The sequence below is a fragment of the Prinia subflava genome, chromosome 2 (genome assembly GCF_021018805.1).
Source record: "Prinia subflava isolate CZ2003 ecotype Zambia chromosome 2, Cam_Psub_1.2, whole genome shotgun sequence".
NCBI lineage: Eukaryota > Metazoa > Chordata > Aves > Passeriformes > Cisticolidae > Prinia > Prinia subflava.
In genome coordinates, this window is record NC_086248.1 from 36525257 (window position 1) to 36550086 (window position 24830).

Below are 24830 nucleotides of genomic sequence, written 5' to 3' on the forward strand. Positions count from 1 at the left end.
TTGGGTTTCTGCTTGGTATTTCTGCAATGCATATGACCAAAAGGACGTGTTGTTTGCTACTGAATACTTTGTTCACAAAGAAAAAAACATTGAGAGGGTTAGAAAGTAGTTTGCTGGTAGGTGGATCGGTGAATCCACGAGTTGTTTAAATGAACTTACAATGTCCTACCAATGTTAAAGGAGTATTTGGGAAGATCAGTAAGTGCGCCTCTGTCCAAAGATAGAAAAATGTAACCTTTTCTTAACTCTTAGGCAGTGTTGGTTAGGCATGGATCAGATCCCCTGGTAGGACTGTTTGAGTCTATGGTTTATTCTGAGGAAAATGTTATTTACTTTCTTTCAAGGTGATGTGTAGCTAGTGCACTGTGCAGCTAGTTTTATAACAACTTATTTTGGCAGGCTCAGGTTCCAAGTATTGTGTAATCTTCATTCTCTAGATAGTTGGAAAACAAAGTGTTTCTGGAGATGTGTGATTACATGTAAGATCTGCAGTTGCATTGCAGACCGCAAGACATGGTGTAATGACTTCCCTTCAGAACTTCATAACATTTTCTGAGCAGAAAAGACTCAAAAATAGTTAAATACACTGCATGTAACAAAACCCACAGATGGGTGGCTACTTAAAGTATTTAGACGCCGGGTAGGTAGATGATGTGTCTGTCCATGAGGACCTATTAGTCTGCAAGGTAAATGGGAACTGTGTAGCAGCAGTAGTAATGTCACTGCTTTTCTCCCTGTTTTTTTGTTTGAAAATAAAATAATAAAATTAAAAAGAAGTTTTGTGGTAGTATTCAGTTGGAAAGTTTTCACTTTCCCCTGCTCCTTAATATTTACCCACACAGTGCTACCAACCTCATGTAGGAGACTGGCTTTGAACACAAGAAATGAAATAGCCAGTAAATGATTAGTAAAAAAAGAAAGTAAAAACCTCCTGATCATGCAGATGCTTTCCTTCAAGATTTTTTTCACAGAGATCTTTTCTTTTTGGGGGGAACAGAAATTGTGAGAAGTTGTCTGCACTAATGGGGCTCCTATGTTGGCTGATACAGTGTAGTTGCAGCACCAGGCTTAGCATCTTGCCCTGTCACAGGTGGCACGTTCTGGAGCTGGGATTATCAAACTTATGTTGTTCTTGGACCAGGTGAGATGAATGATACCTTAATAAATCAGGTGCTTGTAGGGTGTGGCAATGAGCAATTGAGCCTCAAGCTGCATTTCTCCACGTGTCTCTAGTGTCACCTCAGTTTGACTTTGCCTGTGAGTCAGTTTGTGCAGTAAAAGAAAAAGACCTTATGGTTCCTTATTCACTAAATCTGTATAACAGGGTGAACAGTGCTTATTTGTTTGGATATGTGATGTACCAATGAACATTTGTAAAGCACTTTCAGGTTCTTAAATTAATTATACTGACAACTGTATTTGTTCTCATTAATTTCAGATGTGCAATTCCTCTTTTTCCCTCAACAGTTAGGACTTTGGATGAACTTGCAGAGAAGTTGTATCTTTTTTTAGAGATATATCAGTACAATATGTCCCTGGTGGAAGTATTTTATTTGAAACCACAAATGAGGTGCCATATTTTATTGGCAAGTTTGATCTAGAGAGACATTTGTCAAAGACATAAATTGATTGTAATTGCTTTGGGCAAATAAAAATCTGAAATGAATATTTTTAGTTCCTTTTGTTTATTCAGGAATTAAATATGTGACTTCCTCAAAAATGATCCAGCCAAAAAATGGAAGGTGTAGAGCTGCACTTCAGAAAGACCTTAATTCATAACAGCAAGGGGCTAATTTTCTTCCCTGCCTCCTATCCAGCTATTTTGATCCCAAAAATCTCCAGAACTGTTTCTGAAGTACAATACTAGAAATATTCTTGCATACCACTGCTAACTTGTGAACCTTTTAGGAACAGCTGAGTTACTTCTCACTTGACTACTCCACTCCCTGTTAGCAGGGGCTGCTGAAGAATAGTTTGTTACAGTTCACTGACAGCAGTTGTGAGAACAGTGAAATCCTGAAATACCCCATGTCTTGCTGTGACCTGGCACTGAATTATGTGTACTGATCTCTTTCTAAGCTTTTTCCACTCCTTTTGTATGTACCTGGTTTATCTCATGCTGCCATTCTGAAGACTGTTGGATTTGTGAAGGCAGGTGTTCCAAATTTAGGAAGAGTCAGAATAAATGTGTTATTTGTTGCATAGCTTTCAAATGCATGAGTGTTGGGATGTTCCCTGTGACTGGGATGTTCTCTGTGTATTGCTTCCTTTGGCAGGTTGTGCATGACACAGTGATGCTTTGTATTCAAAGTGCTGCTGGTTTGGTCAGACAGGTATTTTTCTTGTTTTCTGGAAAACACTGAGGTCGAGTTGGAGATTTGCAGGTGTTGAGAGTGAAGCAGGAAGGAGACTGTTGGTGTTTGATACCAGTATCAAACTGCAGTAGTTTGATACCAGGATCAAGAATGCTATAAAAAAACATGATGAAATAAAAGTCAGTTTAGGACACACTTTTGAGAGGTTTGTGATAAATAAAGCATTAAGGCTGCACAGGACTTGGTGGCTAAAAGCAATCTAGCTTATTATCACTAATAGTTAGTTGGGTGTATTCTGTTGCAATAAATCAATCTCCATTGGATGGCCTAATGGATGCAGTACAACAGCTCGAATTCTTGCATTATCCAGCAGTGGACAGGTTGTCTTGGTAGCCTCAGTGATGTACTTCTGATGCAGTATCGAATGCATGAGTAGCTCATGATACAATGCAGGACTGTAGATTGCTGGCTTGCTCTTGAACTGTTTTACTTTTGGTTCTATGTCAGTGATCTTGCCATCTGTGAGAGGAAATTAAAGGTCCTTGGAATGAACAGGAAGACACTTTATTCCAGCCAGCACTTGTGTGTTCCTGCTTTCTCCTTTGTGGCTCTCTCCTTCCTGATCCCCATACCCACTGCTGGTCCTCCAGACCCTAGGAGCATCTCAGCCAAGCCACAGCCATGGGGTGGAATCTGGCTGTGATCAGGGATGGGATTTGGGCACATCTGTGGCAAGTGGCGGGTGGAAGTGTCTGGCATGGATGCCAGCCAGACGGAGCATTCTGAGGCTACAGGGTAGCTGGGGTGTGATGTGCTGAGCATAGGTACCCTAGTGGGATTGCCATAATCCTGGAGAAAAAATTATATCCTCCTATGCCAAAAAAGCCTAGGCTTTTTAGTCTTATGTCATGTTCAAAAGCATATTTGAAGTACTTTTCAAACTATTAGATCATACCTTCTTCAAATCCTGGATTTAAACAAACTTGTAACTTAGCCTATCCCTTACTTTCTCTCTCATGGTTTGCCACCTTCCCCACCTAAGCACCATCCACTTTGTGACATGAGCACTGAAGATACAGGTTTTGTGTGCATGTTTTGGCATGCTGTTGGGCAAAAGCATTTTCATTTGCATTATGGAAAATGCATTTGGAATTGATGGAAATTAGTTCCTTAAGGGTGTGCATCTTCATTGTGTCTGCATTGCAGTGGGATAATTTCCTTTTCCAGTTTGAGATGCCAATTGCTTTAAGCCAGTCAGGAATATTTTCTGTTGGTTTTAACAGCATCTGCAATGTGACATCTTAGAAAGAACTGTTCCTAGGTCTATTTCAATTGTGCCAATACACTTCTGAGTTTAAGTGCCCTTAATTGTCTCCGTTGGGTCAGTCACTGAGGAAAAGTGCCAGCCTTACAAAATAAGAAAACACTGTGAATGTATGGGAATTACATATGAGCTTAATATTTGATAACTTTTTAAAGTGGTCACAGTGAATCATGTTAGGTATGTTTTACTTCTGTTCAGAGTTTGATTTCTGTGCAACAGATGCAGAAATTGCAGCTGGTTCAGAGTCTTGGGCAGGATATAATCTTTTCACTGTATCACTACTGTTACTGATAAATTAGCGCAAATAATTGCACTAATAACTTCCAGGCAGTTCTGTTGCTTAACTCAGATTTTTAGTGTTTTGTAAAGTTTACATATGAGTAATTTTCCTTCATTTTCTGTCTGAGCACTTTTGGGATTTGACTGTGTCTGGCTGAAGTCTTTCAAGAGGATTATGGGATGGAGAGAAGGGACATGTCTTCTGACTGCAGGATTATCTGCCTGACATCTACAGTTTTTCATTGATGTTATTGTTTTGGTTTGAATCCAGATTTTAAAAGTGCAGCACTTTCTTATCTGCTTTTTTTCCAGACTTTGCAGCTGCTCCTGAATTCTTCAAGTATGTGTTGTTCTTTTTTCACAGCTTCTGTGTTAAATCCACCCATACTCTTTCCATGTGATGTTTTTAATTATTATTTTTAAGTTTATGGTGGTTTTTAATGTTTATTTTTAAGCTTATGGTGTAAGTATTGCTGTGAGTGCCAGATTCAGGTGTGGAGTAAGCTTAAACATGAATTTGAGGTATAGTATTTTATTAATGAAATAAAAAGTCAGCTACCAAGTTGGATTCTCTTCTTTCCCTGTAAGACTACACTTAATAAGTTTGGAGAAACCAGGGTTTAAGAAATCCTGACGTGACATGCACAGGGTGAGGCTGTCATCCATTTCACTTATTCCCTAGTGTCTTGACAGACAAGTGGAGGTGCTCCTGCAGGTGAGCAGCTTCATTACCAGCATGCTTGATAAAGCAGAACTGGATTTGGGGATGAATGAAGACAGCTCAGTCAAGAGAGGCTGTCTTAGTTGCTGCTAGCCTGAAAATAAGCAAGATCAAATTAAATTTATTTAAATTCTAATAATGTAAAGAGTTTTCAAAAACTTACCAAGTGACGTGGATGCTTTTGACATAGTTGGAGTAAGAGAGTGCCTAACATTAGTGGCTTCTCGGTGTGACCATTTTTACAAATCATACTTTGGTTGAAGGCAGTGGGAGGTGGACACCTCTCACCGGCTAGGACAGGACTGTCTGTCTGGAGAGATCTTTCAGCTCTTCCTGCACTGTGTCCAGGAGCTGAGCAAATCCCATGGCTGCAGGTATGATGAGCCTGGTTTGGAGGTGTGGGTGAATGGCTTCACAGTCAACCTGGCCAATTCTCATCTCCAAGTTGGCTGCATTTAATTTGCAGGGAAAGATGACATACATTCTCTTTAATGCCTTTCACTCTTGTAGGGCATCCTATCAGTGACTCCTTCAAGCTGAGGAGGGAACATGAGTGAATGGGAAACAGCCTGAGAAAATCAGAGAAGAAAGGCTATGAAAAACACAGCTTGAAAGCTACTATTTGATAAGAGCTATTTCTTCTCACTTGTTTCAAGATTGAAATATTCTGGTTTAATCTGATGTCTTCTAGTATTTCTCCAACCTGATTTTCTTCTACTTAATTATGTCGTACCTTTGGTTGTCTTATGTTCTCCTTCCTTGAAACTCTTCTAGTTTTGCTAAACCTTTTCAAAGAGAAGACCAGACTTACAACTTCTAAGATGCAATTAAGTTTCTTAGATGATTGAATAAAGGTGGGTTTGGTTGTACTCTCTGAAGTAATAATGTTTTTAGCACACTTCCTGCTTTTTAACTGTGCTGATGCTTTTGTAAGAACAGTCCAATGTCAATCCAGGATTTCATTCCTGAATCATCCCAAGTCCGTCATTATGCTTATGAAGTTGAGGTGTTTTTTCTACCACAAATACCAGACTGTGTTTAAATGGTATTGAAATCTACCAGCCATTTTAACTGTTGTAATCTTTCCCTGTCCCCATGTGATTCATTAGTGGGTATAATGAACACTATTTTTGCTTAATGCAGATGGCCATGGGGCTGCAGGCTTAGTGTCCTTCTCTTGGGAAGACTGACCTTGTACTGTTTATTTCCTGTCTAACTGGTTCTCCATACAGATCAGGACTTTTCCTGTTATCCCATGACTGCCTAGTCTTTATAATACTGGGACATTTTATGTGTATTTGCCTCTTTTTCTTTTTTTTTTTTTTTTTTTAAGAAGTTTTCTTTCCTTTGAAGGGAATCTTTGGGGATTGGACATGAGTTATTGAGGAATAACTTTACTTCAGTTCAAGTGTGGTAACAGGCTACATGTACACTCACCACAACTGTGAATTAGCTTAATTTAAACACCTGTCTTGTATCCAAACAATCAACATGCAGCTCTAATCTACATTGCAATCACATCCCAGCTTGCTTCGTAAAATTTTAAGTTTCAGTATTCTATTTGGGATTTAGTTTTGGTTAAAGGGAGCCCTGCGTGTATTACAGTAACTCCTGCTTCTCATTCTTCCTACTTGTCAGAACAGGTTCTATTTCTATATTTAGCTCTGCTTTGCTTATTCATCCTTTCTCAATAGGAATTTTATACTTTGTTTACCTGGAAATAAGATGGGTGTCCCAATGGGAAAGTGAATGGCAGAATTAAAAAAGTGGTATGAATGCTTGCACTAAGTGGCATGCCGTATCAATAAATCAAAGGAGAATTTGTAGGTATAAGCTCTGGTCCTTGGCAGGGTCTCTTAACTGAAAAAAATTAATATTTTAAGAAATTGTTCTCAGATTTATAGTCTCCATAAAGGAGTAATTTAGGCAGAAAAAACCAAACCGAATTCTTTTTCTGCCTCCTTTCTGTTCCCCTTATCTCTGCCACCAACACATGGTTGAGAAGTTTAAAAGCAAACTTCTGGGTTCCATATTCTTTTAGAGAATTTAGCCTTTCATGTCTGTAACTGCAGACATACAAATGAGGAGGATATTGTTGCTTCATTTAATAGAACTCTGCCAGGTTTTTCTTCTTTATGTGTGTATTCCTGAAAGTAGGATACTTGGCATGGAAGACAGAAACATCTTGTATTCAAAATCAAGCATACAGAACTTGGATACATGTATTTCCAGCTTTTAAGAATAATTGTTTTGAAAAGTTGTAATAATATGAATTTGCTTACATATCATATGTGGGTTTATACATGCAGCAAGTGTCTGAATATACTTACATGGGATGAGCTGCTTTTGGTGAGAAGGCACACCAAGAAAACAGGTAAGGATGCATTCAAAAGAGCTGAGCACAGCACTTGAAAGAAAAAATCCAAACCAACATTTTAAAGGTTTATTTGTTCTCACAATTTGAAATCAAGACTCTGTCCTTGACTAGGCTGAAATAAGTGTTGAGCTACTCAGGAGGCTGTGGTGTAAAGCTAGTTTTGTCTGGGAGCCATTCTCAGTCTTTCCCAGACATGGAATAAAGAGTGTCAGTGAAATTGAGAACTTACTCTGTGTTTCAGGCCTGTGTAACTCTCATGAAGCACACAGATACTCTGCCTTGGTGGAAAAAGCACTAAATGTGCTTTTCAAGTAAGCTAAGCCAGGTAGGGCTGTCAGAGGACAGTGACACTATCATAGAATTTCTCAGCACATTAGTAAATATGTGCTACAGTGTTTCACACTAAGATGAAGGATTTTTCTGTCATTCTAGGCAGCTGTATACTTGTCATCTCCCCCCAAATACTGAGATTTTGGAAAGCATTAACTATATAGGCAGTGTCTTTGTTATTACTAAAGTCACATTGTAAATTTTAATATAGCAGCAAGCATCTGTTGTATGTCTATCCTTTTTACTTGTAAAAAGTAAACTGACCTTCAGTTGTCATGATTCAGATTTTGAGTATGAGTATCCACTCTTCTGCTAACAAAACTTTTTCATGGTTTGTATATGTTAAGCTTAGCTCAAAATATGTATGGTGTTTCAGGGAAAACAGAGTCAGACAAAAGTGTCTGTAATGCAAAAGTTAGCATTTTTTTCCAAGTGCTATTTGAAAATCACTTCCCTTATGCTCTGTAAGTGGGATTTTCAGGCCTTGCTTACTTAAGGATCAAGAATAAAGTGATACTGAAATAATGACTGTTTTAAAAATTCCCATGATTTGCACTCAAGCAGCAGTATGGCTCACAGAGAGGTAATTATCAACAAATTGTGTGTTGCAAAATTATAATTAGTTTACTGTATTAAATCTCGGAACGGTAGAACTGAAAAACAAAACTTTTGACTAGTTTTTGCATTATTAGATAGTTTAAAGACAGATGTTTATTATCCTGTTTTTTTAAATTTAATTTTATGTCATATTTTGTATTGGTAATGCTGAATCAAAACCTGATTTCCCTGCTTCTCTGGCTGATCTCATTCGGTTCAATGACTGTTTATGTGAATAAGACACAAAGAATGTGGCTTTGTACGAAAAATATCCTCCCAGAGGGACTTGTAGTAGGCTCACACTTAATATAAAGGGGAAAAAAGGACAAAAAAAGAGAAATTAATGTTTATGTTTCCTTGTCTTGTTGTACAATGATTTTCAGTGAAGTTTCATATTGCATGAAATTAAATCTGTAGCCAAGATAATATGATATTGGACAATTTTTATAATTCAGCATGAAGGTCTGTGCTGTTGAAACAATAGGCTGAGTGTTTTTAGGTGCAGATAGCCTGACTAAAATAACGTGATGCAAAAGAAGTTGCAGTGCATTTTCAATAATGCTGAGCAGAGAGATAATTGTGAACTCTGCATGGTGTGTTACAGTCATGGGAGTAGTTAACAAGATAAAGAAAATCTCAGCTTTCTCTCTATTTACAAAACTGGCCTTTCTGGAAGGACTGGAAAACAAGAATACAAATATATAATCGGTTTGCATTCTCTTTCTACCTCTCCTTTTTGCCTCCCTGTATTGAGCCAAAAATAAACGGGAAGACTAACTGTAAGAAAACAGCACTAGCGTCAGTCCTCCTCTTCTTTGGTTTTCTCTTCTCTGTTTTATACACCGCTGGGTTTTCTCTCTCTGTTTTATACACCAGTGGGAGCTGGTATGTGTGGCAACACAGCTCCCCTGATAAGGTGTGATTCAGTCCCATAGTGCCAACAGAGCAGAACTCTGCTGTTAACTCCTCCTTACTCACACTGCACTACCTGCAAATCCAGAGATGGAGCAGCACAGTTCAGGAGTGAAGTTTGATCTTGTCTGCACTGAAACACCAATGTGTGTTTCTACCATATTAGGCCACCCCTGTGATTTTAAGGTAATGAAGATGTCCGTGATCATTTTACGGTTTAATTTTCCCATTTTCTCTTCATTCTGTGCCACTTCTAAAAGCTCTGGATTGTTCCTCAGTTTTGTCTTCCCCTCTCTTTTGTCCTAGTACTTTCATATCATTGATTAGAGAATCATCTGTTTTCCTTTAATCTGTTCCTCATCCTCTACAAATCTCGTGTTGTTGGCTTGTTGTGCTCCTAACAGTGGTTAGTAAGTGCTGAGTCAACACTTAGAACCCAGAAGAGATGTGAATAGAGTAAAAGGTTTTTTGGCAATCCTTTAAGAAAAAAATTTGTGAGAGGATGAGAAAGTATACATGTCCCTCTTCCATACCATTCCAGGTCACCTTTAAAGATCAGATTGATTGCGGTGACACGTCTCCCAAGGATTTTTAAAAGCTTCATGTACAGTATTTTCTTCCTCATCCTGTCCCCTAGCCTTTACCCGTCTCAACTTGCAATCTTATTTTGTCTGCTTTCACTTCAATTCTAGTGTTTTTTTGTTGTCTTGGGGCATGTTTTTCCATCTCTGACTGCTTTCAATTCTCTCTGTTCCAACATCAGTAGCTTATGGGCTTTTCTGGTTGTGCTTCTAGCTTTGTTAGGCTTCCAGTCCTTATCAGTGTGCTGTTTTTTAAAAACAATGGCCCACTTCATTCCTTGGTAGGAGTGATTGTTAAGGAATTTTCTATCTTACTGGACAGGAGCTGCCACTTCCTCGAGATTTCTATTGTGTTTTTCTTCTATGTTGTAAAAGTGAAAATGGAATCTCATTCAACGGGTATCCTCAAATACAAGAGGCATAGGGGTGGTGAGCTTCATAAGGGTAGGGAAAGAGATGGCCATGAGGAAAATCCAGCCTGTTTCTGTGAACATGGTCCAGGATATATGATGTCCGTGTAGCATGATCCGGCCCTTCTCTGTTTTTCCGTCATCAGTTTTGGGGTTTTTTGCTTCTTATTTCTCTTTAGGACCTGGGCAGCCTTTGTGGGCAGATAATGTAAAATGTTCTCCATGTCTTAACACAATCTTGGATGAGTTGGCCTCTGGTACAGTATGAAGGAAACTCAGATATGCTGAGATTTCAGAATATTCATTAATTATAAAGCAGATACACTGAACTGCATGATCCTCTTCAGTACTCAGAATAAACCAAAACATCTATTTTAACTGAAAACAAATAAAAAACCTAAGGAAACTGGTGAAACAAATAGCATCATCCTCCATGGTTCCTATTAGTGGCTGACCAAGGAGCTGCTTGTACTAAGGGATCCTGACTTTGCCAAGGTGCTGTAGGTAAGGCCATGTAGTAACACATTTCCAGATTTTCCTTTCTTTCAGGCTGTGGGAAATATCCACAAGCATTAAAAGGCTGAGTGTCTTTAAAGCCAGTTTCAGTTCCCAGAGAGATGGCAGGATTGCTCCTTTGGGTTCCTGCAGTGCCTGTGAGCACACTGGGGAAAAGAGGGAGATCAGGGAGCTGTGAGGGGGACTGAGGTAATTTGTGTTCACATTGCACTCTCAGCTCTCTGTATGAGACACGAGTATGGGTATTTCTGGATTATGAACCTGTGACTTCTTGTGTGCAGCCATGAGGGCAGAGTCTTCACTGAAGTTGAGGTTCTGTCCTACAGAGGAGGAATAAGCTTTCAACAGGAGAAGCTTTCAAGAAATGCAGCCTCTGTAGCATAGTTTCTTGAATCACCTAAAATTATATTAGTGGTGATTTTTTAATCTGTACAAAGAATGTGCTGGTGTGGGAGATTTTTATTTTACCTGGGTGGGTATCGTGTTTCAATGCAGCAGGGGGCATGTGTATGACAAGTGCCCTTTGGTAAGAAAGTAAACAAAGCAAGAAGTACACCCCAACCCCCTGGCATTTTCTTAGGCCTTTTATAACATCAAAGCACCCTTGTGCAATGCTCATTTCAGTCATCTGATGCAAGAGGCAAGGTTTTGTGATAGCTACTTTCTTCTGTTGTTCCTGTGTTAGTACAGCTGGCAAGATTCTCAAGATACAGGGAAGAGCAATGTGATATTCAAGGTGAGATGTGTTAATTGAGCCATAGCCTGAGCTGGGAGAGATTAACTTCAGTAACTTGTCCTGGAAGTACTGTGTGTCAATGCAGCTTTTTAAAATTAACTGAGATCCTAGGTTGCAATATAAGTAGAATAGGACAGAAACATGATTTTGTTTATTTTGGGCTTGGTGGGGTGGCATTCCTCATGAATCAAATGCTGAGTTGAGACTATTGCTCTGCATGGCTTGCACAGAACAAATGAAGAAGGACATTCTTGGAACTGGACTGTTCAGGTGGGTTGGAACAAAAGAGCCCTGAGGTAGGGAATCACTTTTGTTATCTGACTCAGATTCCCACCAGTGAACTTCTGCATGGAGTGGGGAAGAGTCTCCTGCAGAACTTCCAGAGAATTTAGCAAGTAATAAAGATAGCACAGAAGGTGCCCACAACCCACTGAGAGATCCTTCAGCTCCATGTCTGCCAATGGCCCAGGCAAGAGGATCATAATTTCCATAGTTTTGTTTGCATGACCTGTTTGGAGATTACTCACAAAAATCACCTGTACAGATACAGCTGTGAAGGACACCTTGACCTTGTTGTATTACAACTTTAGAGGGGAATTTAGATTTCTTCTTGCAGGTACTGTTTCTTATGATCACCTTCCTTCCAGAAGAACTTAGGGAATGTCTGTATCTGTGTGGCATCAAACTCTGTCCCTGACTATTTATTGATAATGGTGAGTGCATGAAACATCAAAGTCTTACTTCTATGGGGAATCAAGTCCCTACTCTGTCCCCCACGTCCAGGACCTGCATTATGGTATGAAATATCCCTTTGGCCACCTCAGATCAGCTGTCCTGGCCATGGTCCCTCCTGGTTTTTTGTGCCCCTCCTCACTGGCAGAGCATGAAACACTGAAAAGCCCTGGACTCAGGGTAAGCACTGCTGAGCCACAACTGAAACATCAGTGTGTTACCAACATGATTCTCAGACCAAATCCAAAACATAGCACTGAACCAGCTGTGAAAAATTGGCTCTATCCCAGCCAAGGCCAGGACAAGGAGAGGGTGTAACAAGAGTGGGCAGGGCATGAAATGGACTGGTACAGCTGAAGGCTTTTTGCAGATACTTCTTCAAACCAATGTTATTCACCCAATACTGGGACAGTCTTCAGACTGCATTTGCATAAACTAAACTTGCTTCTGGATTCTTGTGTGTAGCGTCTTAGTCAGCAAATGTGTCCTACTACTGTATTCAGCCCAGTATATTTTAATGAAACAAAGGTCTTGTACCAAAACTGCTGCTGTCACTGCTGTGGAGTCTGTCCCAGCACCTGCTTTTCTCAAGTATAACTCTGCTTCTTCCCCAAAATAGACAACTGTAAAAGTCTTACTGGCCTGCCACCACATGTCTTCAAAGAACCCAAGGGGCATTTTTAATGAGAATTGCTTTGAAATTTCTGGCCTGATTTATGAGATAAAGAAAAAAATAATCACAGAAACATTATCCTCTTACCTGTTAAAATTTTTTACCTTCAACTTTATGGTGATAACAGCTTAACTTTTTGCAAATGGAATAACCAAAGGTTTACCTGTTTTCTACTTAGAAATATAGACTGTCTTTGCTGAAATGCAAGACAGTTCAAGAGAAAGGGAAGTGGAATTGTAAAGGATTAAAGGTCCTTGTTCTAAATTGTGGAATAAATAAACATTCAGGGCCTCAGCATCAGATGTTTTCTGAAAACTTTTCCTGTAGCTTATCTTTGAGAAATAAAGTGACAAGTTTTTTAGCAGTTTGCTGTACTGTTCTAAGGAGGTTTTTGTAACTTGTATGAAGTGAGACAAATATGGCAACAGGTCTTCGCTTTTGGTTTCCTTCCACCATGTATGCACTTTTTTCTTTCTTTTGAACAAGATTATGATACAGCCACAGAACTAAAGCAAGTGCCATCATTCTGCATTATTTATATTTGTGCATTCATAACCATAATTCATAAGCAGGTTGACAGGTATGGAAATCCACTCCAGTCCATGCTGAGGTCACCAGTTACAACAGGTGCCCTAAGTCTTACCAGCATCTTCACTGCCTTTCAGAAAGTGCCAAAGCTGTTTTCATTTATGCTGCACTCAGCAGCATAATTTGTCATTATTCAGTAACACCCCCTCTCCTTTCCCCACTCTAAAAAAAACAAAACAAAACAAAAAAAGCCTGACTCCCAACATTCCTCTCATGTCTCACAAATACGTGTGAAAGTCTGTGGCATGAGGCTGACTCTTCCTCCTCACCACTAGCCAGCCCTCTTCTGCTGCCTTGTATGCCTGTATCTTCTGTGTCTTCCAGCACTTACTCCTGTAGTTCAGGTGCTGGAGGAGGCATTTAACGTGATTTTAAACACCATTGAATGCTGTCCATTAGCATAGGCAAGTGGTATGAGAGAATGCGGAGCCAAGGGGTACTGCTGGGTATTAGGTTTTCCATGGCTTTTATTTGAAAAGGAAATTAAACATGAAAAACCTTAAGAAGAGAATGTTGTGGTGTAAACCTTAAAGACGTCATTGAGCATTTGCTGCTGTGTGGGAGACATGCCCTGTGTGGTGCATAGGACAGGCAGTGACTGGGCAAGGCTCTGGAGAGGTGAGAGTGCACTTTTGTGTGGAAGCCATGACCTGGAACCCAAGAGCAGGCTCGCACCATCGGGAGAAACGCTTGACTAATTCTGGCAGTTCCTGCTCTCTCTATGATTTGCTTTGCAGCTTTAGTGTTACATTAACTCCTCTTTGGTGTTACATTAATCCAGGGCAAACAAGTTGCTTAGGTTTCTTGTTGCACTCCCAAACAGACACATTCATCAAAACTAGGATAACTTTCTGCACATACCTCGCTTTTACTGTATTCTTTTGCATGCATTTACACTGCACACAAGCCTGAAAAAATGTGTTTCAGAATTTTTGTTTCCTTGTTTTAATACCTGTCTCTGTAAGTACTATACTTAGGGGTCAGATCTCCAGGGAAGTTTGTTTACGCTGCACTAGTGATGATCAATTCACATGAGTTTAAATCCAAGGAATGAAACAATAACAGCATCAATAACAGTATTATTATTATTATTTTGTCTCTTGTATAGTCCGGAGCAGAACTGTGTCTGAAAATGCAGAGAAAGTATTAAATATTCTTTGAGAGGAGACTGGCCCTCTGTTGCAAAGGCTGCCCAGATGCCAGGTCCAGTGCTGGAATAAGACATTTCTTGCCCATATTGGTTCTGCTGACTTTGTTTCAATCTCTTAATTGGTTTTTATAAGCTTTGAAACAGAGCAAGCAAGAACAATATTCTTCTCAAAAAACCAGTAGTAAAACTTCCTGCAACTTCTGAAGTGAATTTCTGTGTATCCTCATCTGAGCAGGTCTGTCAGTAAACCAATATGGAGTCTAGCAAGGAGGAAACTTTTCAAGTAGAACTTGTCCTAACCAGATGAAAATACAAATTTGTTGTTCTCAATCTCCAAATCTAGTTTATATAAGATCTCAAATGCCTTGTAAGATAACAGCTGCAAGTCTGTTAATGCAAAATTGCAAGTATTCTTGTGTGTAAATAGTTTGTCAATATTACAGGAACATAACAGAAAAGAAAAAGTAAAAAGAAAACTTTGCTCACCAAGGGGATAGTCCTGCTCTGCTTGATGCTTCTGACAGAAGTTGTGCTGTGTAGGACAGGAAGAGGATCGATTTCAGATTCTTCATTTCTTTACCCTCTGCTGCTTCCTGCTGAACTACCTTTTTTTTCTCTCCAGCAGCCTGAAACACATTCCAGAAATGTCTGTGTGAGGTAGAAGAGTAAGAGTGCCAGGGCTGCTGAGGAATGAGAGACTTTGTGATAAATCTTGTAAAATTGGACCTTTTCATTCAGAGAATAGTTCTTGATTACTGAGTCTTTTGTTGCCTTCTTTTGAGTTGCCGGGGAGAGGAGGAAATGTTACGTGCTCTCCTGCAACACTTACCAGTTTGACAGGGAGGGTGGATGGGGGAAAATGCAGAGGATGTTGTCTGTTTGTTAAATCTGAGGATGCAGCAATCGTATTACTTCACTTCTAAAACTACACAGTTTTGGGATATTTAAATTTATGTTGGAAGTTTGATTTTGAACTTTCTGATACAAACTAAGAGATAATAATGAAAACTTTCAATTTTAAAATCACCACTTTTTAAACAGATATTCAGGTCTTAGTGACTCTGAGTTCATTGGAATAAATCTGTAAGTTGAATTTTTTTTTTCTGTTCTAAACTGTTTTGTAATAATATTATAAGATTTGTTTATGTGTTGATACTTCAGCTTGGAGCTTCCTACACGGAGAATTTGGATTGCATGTATATTTTGTCCAAGCTATGTCAGAATCCCATACATACAATATACTTTTTTTTCCTGCTTAGAGTTTTCCTGTAGTAACAGCTGGAGAGCTGTGGCAGTTTCTATCCTAACAAGGTGGCGTGCAGTGTGTGGTCAGGGCTGCAGCAGCTGTGTCCCAGGAGTGCACCTTGGTGCAATTAACCACCATGCCTCAAATGGTAGTGTCTGGTTACTAACAGGCAACAGCAATATGTGAACATAGATGTGTGAGCTGTCACTTCAAGAAGGGGCACTTGATGCAATGGAGGAACTTCCTTCTGGTTGGACAGGAGTCCTTGCTTGTGAAAGCTTGCAGTGAACAGAATTGAGTCTTACAGTCTTGTCTCCAAACCCTTAGTTCTTCATTAGGTCTGACAGGGTATCATACAAATGTTTTTGAAATTAATCCATTATTTGAAATTCCTGTGATCATTTTTAGCTTAAATACCTTGAGAGAGAGAGAGAAGTGTCTTTAAACAGTTCCATATTTTCCCCCTTCAATTATTGTAGGAATACAATAGAAATAATTGGATAATAATTATTGTAGGAATAATTGTTGTACTCCCGTTGTCTCCATTTGCAATATTCCCTTCTCTCCCAAGTTAAAGTGGGCAGCTCTGCTGCAACGAACACTGTAGCATCCTTTAAGCATTGCTGCCAGATCCATCAGTTTCCAGCTTCAAGGGAGTTGCCCTGTCTCCACAGATTCTTCCAGCTTTTTGTGTTGGCTGCTGGTGCATTGGCTTGGCAGCCACTTTGGTCTGGGAGAGCTTTTTAGAGACTCAAATGCTTATTTTGTATGGAAATCATCTGGACAAAATGTCTAACCAAGGAGGTAGGCAGCTGCTTTCCACATTGCACCAAGTCCTGAGTTTCACTTCTTTATTATGTACAAGGGGTTTGGCTGGGAGGACTGTGCTCCCTTTCTGTGCTGCTTGTTCTTCTGAACACTTGCAGCAGACGGCAGGGGCTGATCTCAGGGGGAGACCTCAGAATGCAGTGGCAAACATCCAAAGCTTTTCAGTGCTGGGGGAATGCCCTGGCAGGGTGATTGTTGAGGAGCACTGCAAGATATCTGGCTAGATGGGGCTACTTCCCTCCACCACCAGGCAAGAAAGGAGAGAAACTAGAAGTGGGTACAATTTTGAAGAGCAAGGCAGCCTCTTTTCCCTGTATCTGTGAGGGAAGCACCCCGATAGCCCAGCTGCACCTGATGCAGAGCTGCACTGATGGCTCTTCCCTTCTCCCTGCAGTCTGAAGATGTCACATGGGCTCTCTGCTCTCCCTGATGGTTTTGTTGTGGCAGGGCACCCCAAGAACATAGTCCTTCTGAAGAGCTTCCCATGTTTATGGGGATAGAGCAGGCCTCACAATGCCGATGAGTGAGCAGTTTATGGTGAACTTGCTCCTGATTTCTAATGTGAAACCTTGCTCACTGATGTAGGGCAAAAAGACAAGCACATTCCTCTTTTAAAAATGCTTTCTGAGACTGGTTTTGTCTCCACCCTGCAAAAGCTGGTATTAGAGGCATAAAGCATTTTTAAGGGAATGAGTCCTGTCATAAACCAACATTGCTGCTTTTGCTCACATGAGAAAATTCACTGTGGAGTCTATTCTTCTAGCTGGGGAGCACAGCACTGGCTTCTTGGGAAGCAGATAGATAGACCCCTGCAGCAAATAGAGCTGTAGACACATGGTTCCCTGCGAGTGTGCTGAGATAGCCTTTTCTCTTGTGCCAGCAGGTGACAGTCTCCCATCTCAGCAAAGGGACTTCATCAGTCCTTTTAACATTATTGTAAAAGTGAGGCTCTATTCTTAAGGCAAAATGGAGGAGCTGGTATCCTCAGTTTTCTTCAGACATTTCCTAGGTTTATTTGTGGGCCCATAGAAGCTAGTGATTCAAGTAAAAAAATACTGAATATTGTGAAAATTGCAGTGTGCACTTGCCCAAGAGAATTTGTGGCTGTATATTATACTTTCTGCAGAACGGCACGGAGACGTGGAATTTTCTGAAGGTTTGGGTGTTTTGTTTTGGTTTGTTTTTCTTTAAACCAAAAAACTGGGTTGTTGCCTGGTGTTGTTGCTACAGATCTCCAAGACGTAGCATCCACGACTGAACATGTTTTGCAGGATGTTTGCTCTCTTATTGCTGCCCTCCTCTCTCTAACCCCAGCTTGCCACTTCCTTATTCATTTAATGAAGACAGAGGGTTCTTTATTGTGTGATAGTCAAAATGTAATATGATAGTGTTGCAGGAGAGCTGGTGGAATGGTACCAGGTGTTTGGTGTTTTCTGTTTCAGGGAGATCTGTAAGAATGGCTTCTGTATTACTCGGTCCCTATGCAGGAAAGGAAGGCAGGTTGGGAATACTTTGTGGTGTGGCACCATCTGTGCAGCCATGAGCCCTTCCAGGGGCTGAAAGTCGATGTGGATAATATTGTGAGTTAGGTTCCCTTTAACCTCTTGAGGGAGAATAATGCCAGCTGCTCACACAGCGATAAATGTGGAGCTGGATCTCATCACATGTGCAAACCTCCAAATAGATGTGAAAACCCGTACAGAATCTCCAAAAGACCAAATTTTAGATCACATTTTTTCACGAGGGAAGTTTGGGCAGATCTGGTTTTGTATAAAGGCATCGGGACTTTTGTCCCTGGCCTCTGGTGGAAGAAGCAGCTGAGGTTTCCCTATAGAATGTGCTTTTAGTTAGCTGGTTCTGATCATCTGTTGTAGACATTCCTGTTGTTTCTGTTTTACCTTCTGCTCCAAGTGAGCCAGCACATACTACAGTATTGTCTTTCCTGATGGGCATATGAATAAAGCAGGACTTATAAATAGTTGTTTCAGAACTGCTTCTTGAAAGACACATCCATCATTTTGTGGACAAATTCAATAACCAGAACATGCTTTCTTCATTTTTGAACATGTGTCTCAGGAAACATGTTATCCTATGTGTTATCCCACAAACACATTTTTCTTTGGAAGTAATATTGACTGTGCTTATTAATGCACAGTGAAAAATCTCTTACGAAGACAGCTTGCATAGCCTATATGGAAAAGTAGCTTAATTCTTCTGTCTTTAAAGATTAGTTTCATTTTGGAGCTTCTTTCCCAACAGCAGGTTTAAGGTAAGACACTGCGAGTAGTTGTCTTGGACAATCAAGCCATTAAGGCAGTCTCAAAATGAGCTAATAGCAGTAGCAGCCTCCCTTTCTCTCAGAAGGATATGTAAGTTTTTCTTCTAGCTAAATTGTATATCAGAATTTTAATAAGGCTTCTTGTAAGTATTCTCTTGCTGAAGGAGTTTTCAACCCACCACTGGATGCAATTATATTCCCATATGAAACCGTCATTTGACCCATTAGTATCTTGTATTTTTTTCTGGCAAGTAGAATACATGCAACATAAGACCTGAAACTGAATTCTTACTACAGTCATTGTACAAATAAATTTATTCTAGAAGTGTCAAAGTCTTTCCATATTCTCCCAGTATATGTGCTGATTAATATTTTCTAATCTTGTTCGTACCACATAATGGTTGGGTTGGAAGGGATACCTGGAGATCTGTGGAAGCTGCACACTTTGTATGCTGGAACAGTGCTTTAAAAACCTGAAGGAAGCTAAATCAGGTCCTCATACACCATGCTTTCCTGACTGAAGATGAAACCACATTTGGCTCAGTAGCTTTCAATTGTACTGCTGGTTTCCCAGCAGTAGCACACTGCTATCAATTTCATCTCAAGTAATCATTTCACAGCTGCCCTTACATCATTGCCGTGTTTTTGTCCTTCACCCTTGACTGAGCGTTTGAGCAATGAGCGTCTGGTGAAGGTGATGACAATGATGAAAATGTAACCATTCAGGAAAAAAAAGCAGCCAAGGACGTTTGCTCGAAGTGGTTTGTGTTGGGTATTCAGCTTCGTAGGTGAAGCAGTGAAATCTTGTCAGGAGGTCATTCATTTTGAGAGTGATTGGACAGGGCATTGCAAGTTTTCGTGTCGTGTTATGAAGAGTGGTCATGGTGGTCAAAATTTCAAGCTAGTAAAAAATCATCTCTTGATTTTTTATTTCCAAAGGAGATCAGCATCTCTTGCTGCCACAAAACTAGCCTCCAGAAAGAGAACCTCTCCTCCACCTTTTCTCCCATTCTTAGATTTGTGTTGGTGGTTGACTATCCTGATGATCCTGCACTTGTCTCTCTTTTCTTCATGGCAAACCTACAGCATGTGTATATTTGAAGTTGTATGAGATGTTTGGTCTCTGCAGGCATTCCCTCCTCTCTTGCCTTAGTTTCTTTGCTGTCTGTCAAATCACTGGTGGTCAGATGTTTAAGGAATGAGTGAATGAGTTCTTAATGGATTTTAGAGACAACCCCATTGACGTCTGGTGCAGGGTACAGTATCAGATACTGGACCAACAGTGATTTCTCCCTGCCCTTAGGTTGACCCATGAGACTTTCATTATATTTTCTCTCCCCCGTCCCATTGAGGAGGAGGATGATAAAGCAGCTTTGGTGGGCACCTTGCATCCAGTTAAGATTAAACCACCACAGGGAATAACTTGGACCAGCCAGGGGCTCAAGAAATGCTGAGTTCTTCAATCAGATGATTTTTTTTACTGCTGAGTTGTGCAGAAGAAGATTATTCTGGTTTTGGAAGGTGGTGGTGGTGATGTTGGAGGCAGATGTTCCCCTGATGTCAGAGTTAAGCTCCGATGGCAGTTGGTGGTTATAATGGATGATCTTTGTCTTCACTGATCATAGAGATTTATTATATGTGAGTGTACTCAGTTTCCTCACATTCCATTCATATACTGGAAGGAAGGCAAGCTTTTATTTCCTAATATTTTTAAGGAAAAAATTAAGTGGGATAGTGAAGGGGATCATTTAGTCAGTAGTGGAAGTTGGGACAGGAGTAGAGTGACCACAGGGTGCCAGTCACCTCTAGACACCCAGTTTTTTCTCAGAAGTGTTTTTGACTGTGCTTGTATGTTTTATTTCATGAGTTTTTACTGTTTGTATTTTAAAGGTTAGGGCATAAATATAAAACTTGTTACAACTTCCTTGAAGTAGAAGGGGGGCAAATTTAGGATTCCCCTTCTCCTCACTTGTTACAGGAAATGTTTGGTGCATTCGTGGCTTTCTAAAATGGACAAGGAGAGGGGAGTACCTTCTCATGAGGGTTGTTGTTACTTCATTACTAATTTTCCAACCTGTCTTGTGTATTTCTTTACCTACTGTATGCTGACATCATCTGAATCCAGCTGCTGCTGAAATGAAAGGCCATTTTGCCACCTAAAAAGCTACTGTAAGCAGAGAAGAGAGAGAGAAATACTTTGAATCCGTCTGTTAGGATGGACTAACTGCCAAGTTAGGAGGGCTGTTCAGTCCTGTGATAATCTTTGTGGTGGCCATGTAAGAACTAAAATAATAATTGTAATAGTCTAGTTTCTTTTACAGCCCCTCAAGGCAAGTGTTTGTGATTATTTGCTGTAAGATACCAATCAGAAGCAATATGTGCATTAGGATTTGGGAACCATAGCATTACCTTAGTGTAAGAGGAGAAAAAAGAGCCCAGGCAGATTTCCTCCTGCTAAGGGAATTTTTTGCAACACCCAATTATCTGCAGCAGAGATATCATGAACTATTTAAAAAAGATACCTCTTGAAAGCAAATTGCTGAATTTCTCTTTTTAGTTAGTGGATCAGAAAGCCACTGCCCTCTTGTACAGCTTTGGCTCCAGTATCCTGCACAGTCCTTTTGCTGAGCAGCGGAAGGCACACCAGGAAGGAGGGTCACTGCATGCTAGGAAACCTCTCCTGCAGCCCTGCATTAATAGGCTCCTTTTTTCTGGCCTGTGTAATACCTGTCAGCTGCCCTCTTGCCATGTTTGTACAAGGGTCATTCCTGCAGTGTATTTGGCCCCAGTGTGTGCTGTGGCTGAATTAGATCAAGCCAAACCCATATATAACACCTTTTTCTCTTGGTTAGATTGGCCCTTGGAGTAAACCTGTTCCCTGGGGCTATGTCTGGGTTTATATATGTGCTGGGTCAAGGTATTAACTGTTATTCTAAGTTGCTGGCTTGTTCATGGTTCATTAAAAATAAAGCAGACAAGCTAACACTGAATCAACTGCTCCAAAGCTGTGTTAATGTTTTCCTTCCTGACACAGGTGAGGACCTGACCTGTTACTGGTGGTTTTGTATGCAAGAAGCTTAACTTGTCTTTAAAATCTCACTTGTCAGTAAAAACAGCTGTGTTATGAAATACAAAAGCTCATCTCATCTCATCTGGTAAAGGAAAATGCTCTTTTGCCCTGTAACACAGTACATTGTGAAAGTGCAATCCCTCTGCCTAACAGAAATGAGTAAGTCAACTCTGAAACTCTAATTGATGTTGTTTACTGACCCTTGGTGCCTTTCTCACCTCCTGAGCATGTCCCCTAGGCAGTTTGGGAACTGCCCAGTGCATTAAAGGACACCTGGGATGCTTTGCATTCCCAGGCAGTGCTGCTGCCTTTGTCGATGCAGTGGGAGCTGTACTCCAGTTTTGGAACTCCTTTTACCCTGTGGGGGTAACAGCAGCTTTTGGTGCTGATTCTGAGCACCTACAGCTGTGAATTACTTCCAACCTTGGCTGTTCACTTCTATTCAGAAGTGGTGGCACCACTCGGTAACTCAGGTGATAAGTTGTAAGGATTCCTTACATCTGGAGGTTGCATCTGCTCTGTAATTCCTCTACCCAGAGCAGCACAAATTCTTGTGACCGCTATGCTCTGCTTTTGTCACAGTGGTCCTTGCTGTGCCAGAAAGCATCCAAATGAGACCTTCCACTCTTCTTTGGCTTCCTCAGGGTAGATGAATTGCACCCTTGAGACTAGTAATAAATGTGAGTTTGAATATTGCTTTTTAAATTCTTTATTCCTTCCTCAGTGTTTTGATTTAGGCAAATTAAAAATTAATCATGTAGCAGCCTGTATTCTAAGGTGATGCAAGTTAGCATTTTGAATTCATTGAGTATGATGAGGATAAAGATAAAATGAGAGGTTTCAGGGGGTCTCACAATACTAATTTTTTAGGGATGAGCAAAATAGCAGAGATTTGCTAGATTCAGAGGGATCCCGGGATAATCAAACCATCCATGTGTCTGGAATCCTGTACAGTGAGATTCTAGATAAACATCCAGACCTGTAGACTGTTAGCCATTCCATATTACATTGTCATTTCTTTGTCAGTGCAAAAAATACCCCACTGCCCAAATGGGGACAGAATGTCATGTACACTTCATGTGTATGACCATATCTGCTCTAAGTATCCTGTGCTTATTCTAATTCTGGCTGGAGATTTGTCTCTGGTTTCACCTTCTGCAAAGTTGGATATTGGGACCACCAAGTACCTTTTTGAACAGATAAACTTTCTTGAAAAAAGAAAAAGAGGCAGTCATCTTCTTAATAAAAATGATAATGTTTCTTTATAAAGTATCTTACATAATTTTCTAAAATCCAAGTACTGGGGCCTAAATAGCTGAGATTCATTAAGAAGATGAAATGAAAGGAGAGAAGCATCTGGCAGAAGAATGGAGGGCAGTGTAAAAATAGAGGCATATGGTTGTTTGAGTAGCATTAGTAATTTCTGAAATTACATTGCCTATGAACCTCTGCTCCATTCAAAGTAGAAGACTAAGCTAACAAAGCCAATTTTCAGGACACTCACACAGGGTTCCTTTCTTCCTGAAAATAAGTGGCTGAAGCTTGGGGAAAACAGAGGTACCTTTTTGCCACATGAACAATTTTATAATTCGCCCTACATAAATCTTCAGAAAGCAGTATTTTTTCTAATATTCTGTTTTTTGAGAATATGTGCTCTGATTCATTGTGATCAGTCAGTAAAAGGATCCTGGAGACTATTCCTTAAATAAACACACCCCTTATTTGTAAATGTTTATTTGTATAGACTAAGAGGCTGTCTTGCTTTGTGCTGGTTTCCCTTGCTTTCCATAACATTCCATCTTGCTGCTTTCCATAACATGGCTTAACGGAAACCTGTGTTTCAGAAACACCGACGATTTTTCAAACTTTTAATCTGGAGTTAAAAAGTCAGTTTCAAACCTCTGTTGTAAACTCCTTGTTTCAGGGGGGTTTGTTTGTTTATTTGGGGGGTTTTGTTTGTTTATTTTTTGCATTCCTCTTTGCTTTTTCCTTCTCCTCCCTTACATCATTTTCTTCTACTCTCTACTGTCATCTTTTATGTTCCTTCTAAGAAACTTAGCTCAGTGTAAATGGTAGTGTATTACTTCTTGCACTACCACTGTGTGTCTCAGTAAATCTGGAATCAGTGTCTCTAAAGCTTGTAAACCTCAAGTGCAGGAAAATTAAATTACTCTCTTAACAGCATAGAGAAAGTCTCTGTCAGACCTGGGACTGGAATATAGATACATATTCTGGTCACATCACTGGACCATGCTACCTCTGTGCCTAGTTGCTGCTTTATTTTGTCTGTCTGACCTTTTTATCTTTCCCATCTCATTGCTCTCCTAATTTGAGTCTTCTCAAACAGTCTAGGGTGCTTCAGGCCTGGCCACTCTGGAACTGCTTTGGTGTACGTGTTCACCTGGCTCTCCATAATGCTTTCCATCATGGTTGTAACACAGGAAGGACACTGCTTCTTCTGGTATCATAAATATGCCCAATAATAATGTGGTGGGATATGGATATACTGCGTATTAAGAAAAACTGTAGCATATATTACTGCTGTTATCTATGGAGAATAGGGTCTTCAGGATTATTTCTGATTTATGTAATTGTGGACATAATTATATTTAGAGATTAAATGTTTCCTAAAGTAGAGAAAGTCTTTTTGGCAGTTTGTTGAAAACCCCCTGGTGTCTCTAACTGTACTGTACAGGTGATGTGGTGTAGTCAGTAGGGGATTATGTTAAATGGGATATACACATTTTGCTCTAATTGTCAAAGTGCAAGAGCACCTTATTCCACTGTAAGAAGGATGGCAATTGGCAGCTTGCTAAAGGAGGTTTTCGTATTTTTGAGATTTTAATAGTGGTAAATACAATGATCCTGTATGTTGAATGCTTCTACTTGTGAAAAAAAAGGCACACTAAAATCAGTTTTCCCACATAAAGGTGATTAAAATTTATTTCTGAAATGAAAAAGCTGTTTAGCTCTGTAGAAAGTGGTGAGACCTGTCCTGATTTGGAGTTAACAATGGAGGGGTTCAGCACTGGGAATGTTTAATTTCACTCAAATGAACAGATTCAAGTGCTCAGATTTTCATGTACATTTTTAAAGCAATTTCATTGACAAAAAATGGGATGATGTAGAAGTTGCATGAGTTACATGAGTAACTCTGATAAGTAAGA

At 40.0% G+C, this 24830-nt stretch overlaps 1 protein-coding gene and 1 long non-coding RNA gene across 5 annotated transcripts in view; one reads left to right on the forward strand and one right to left on the reverse strand.

The window, feature by feature from the left end:
• Positions 1-24830, forward strand: part of ANKRD6 (ankyrin repeat domain 6) — an 86542-nt gene that overhangs the window by 854 nt on the left and 60858 nt on the right. The window lies entirely within an intron of this gene.
• Positions 2489-15296, reverse strand: LOC134546669 (uncharacterized). The gene is made up of 3 exons (XR_010079241.1): positions 14728-15296; positions 6970-7046; positions 2489-4733 (listed from the first exon to the last, which is right to left on the reverse strand). It is a non-coding gene; the product is annotated as an uncharacterized LOC134546669 (long non-coding RNA).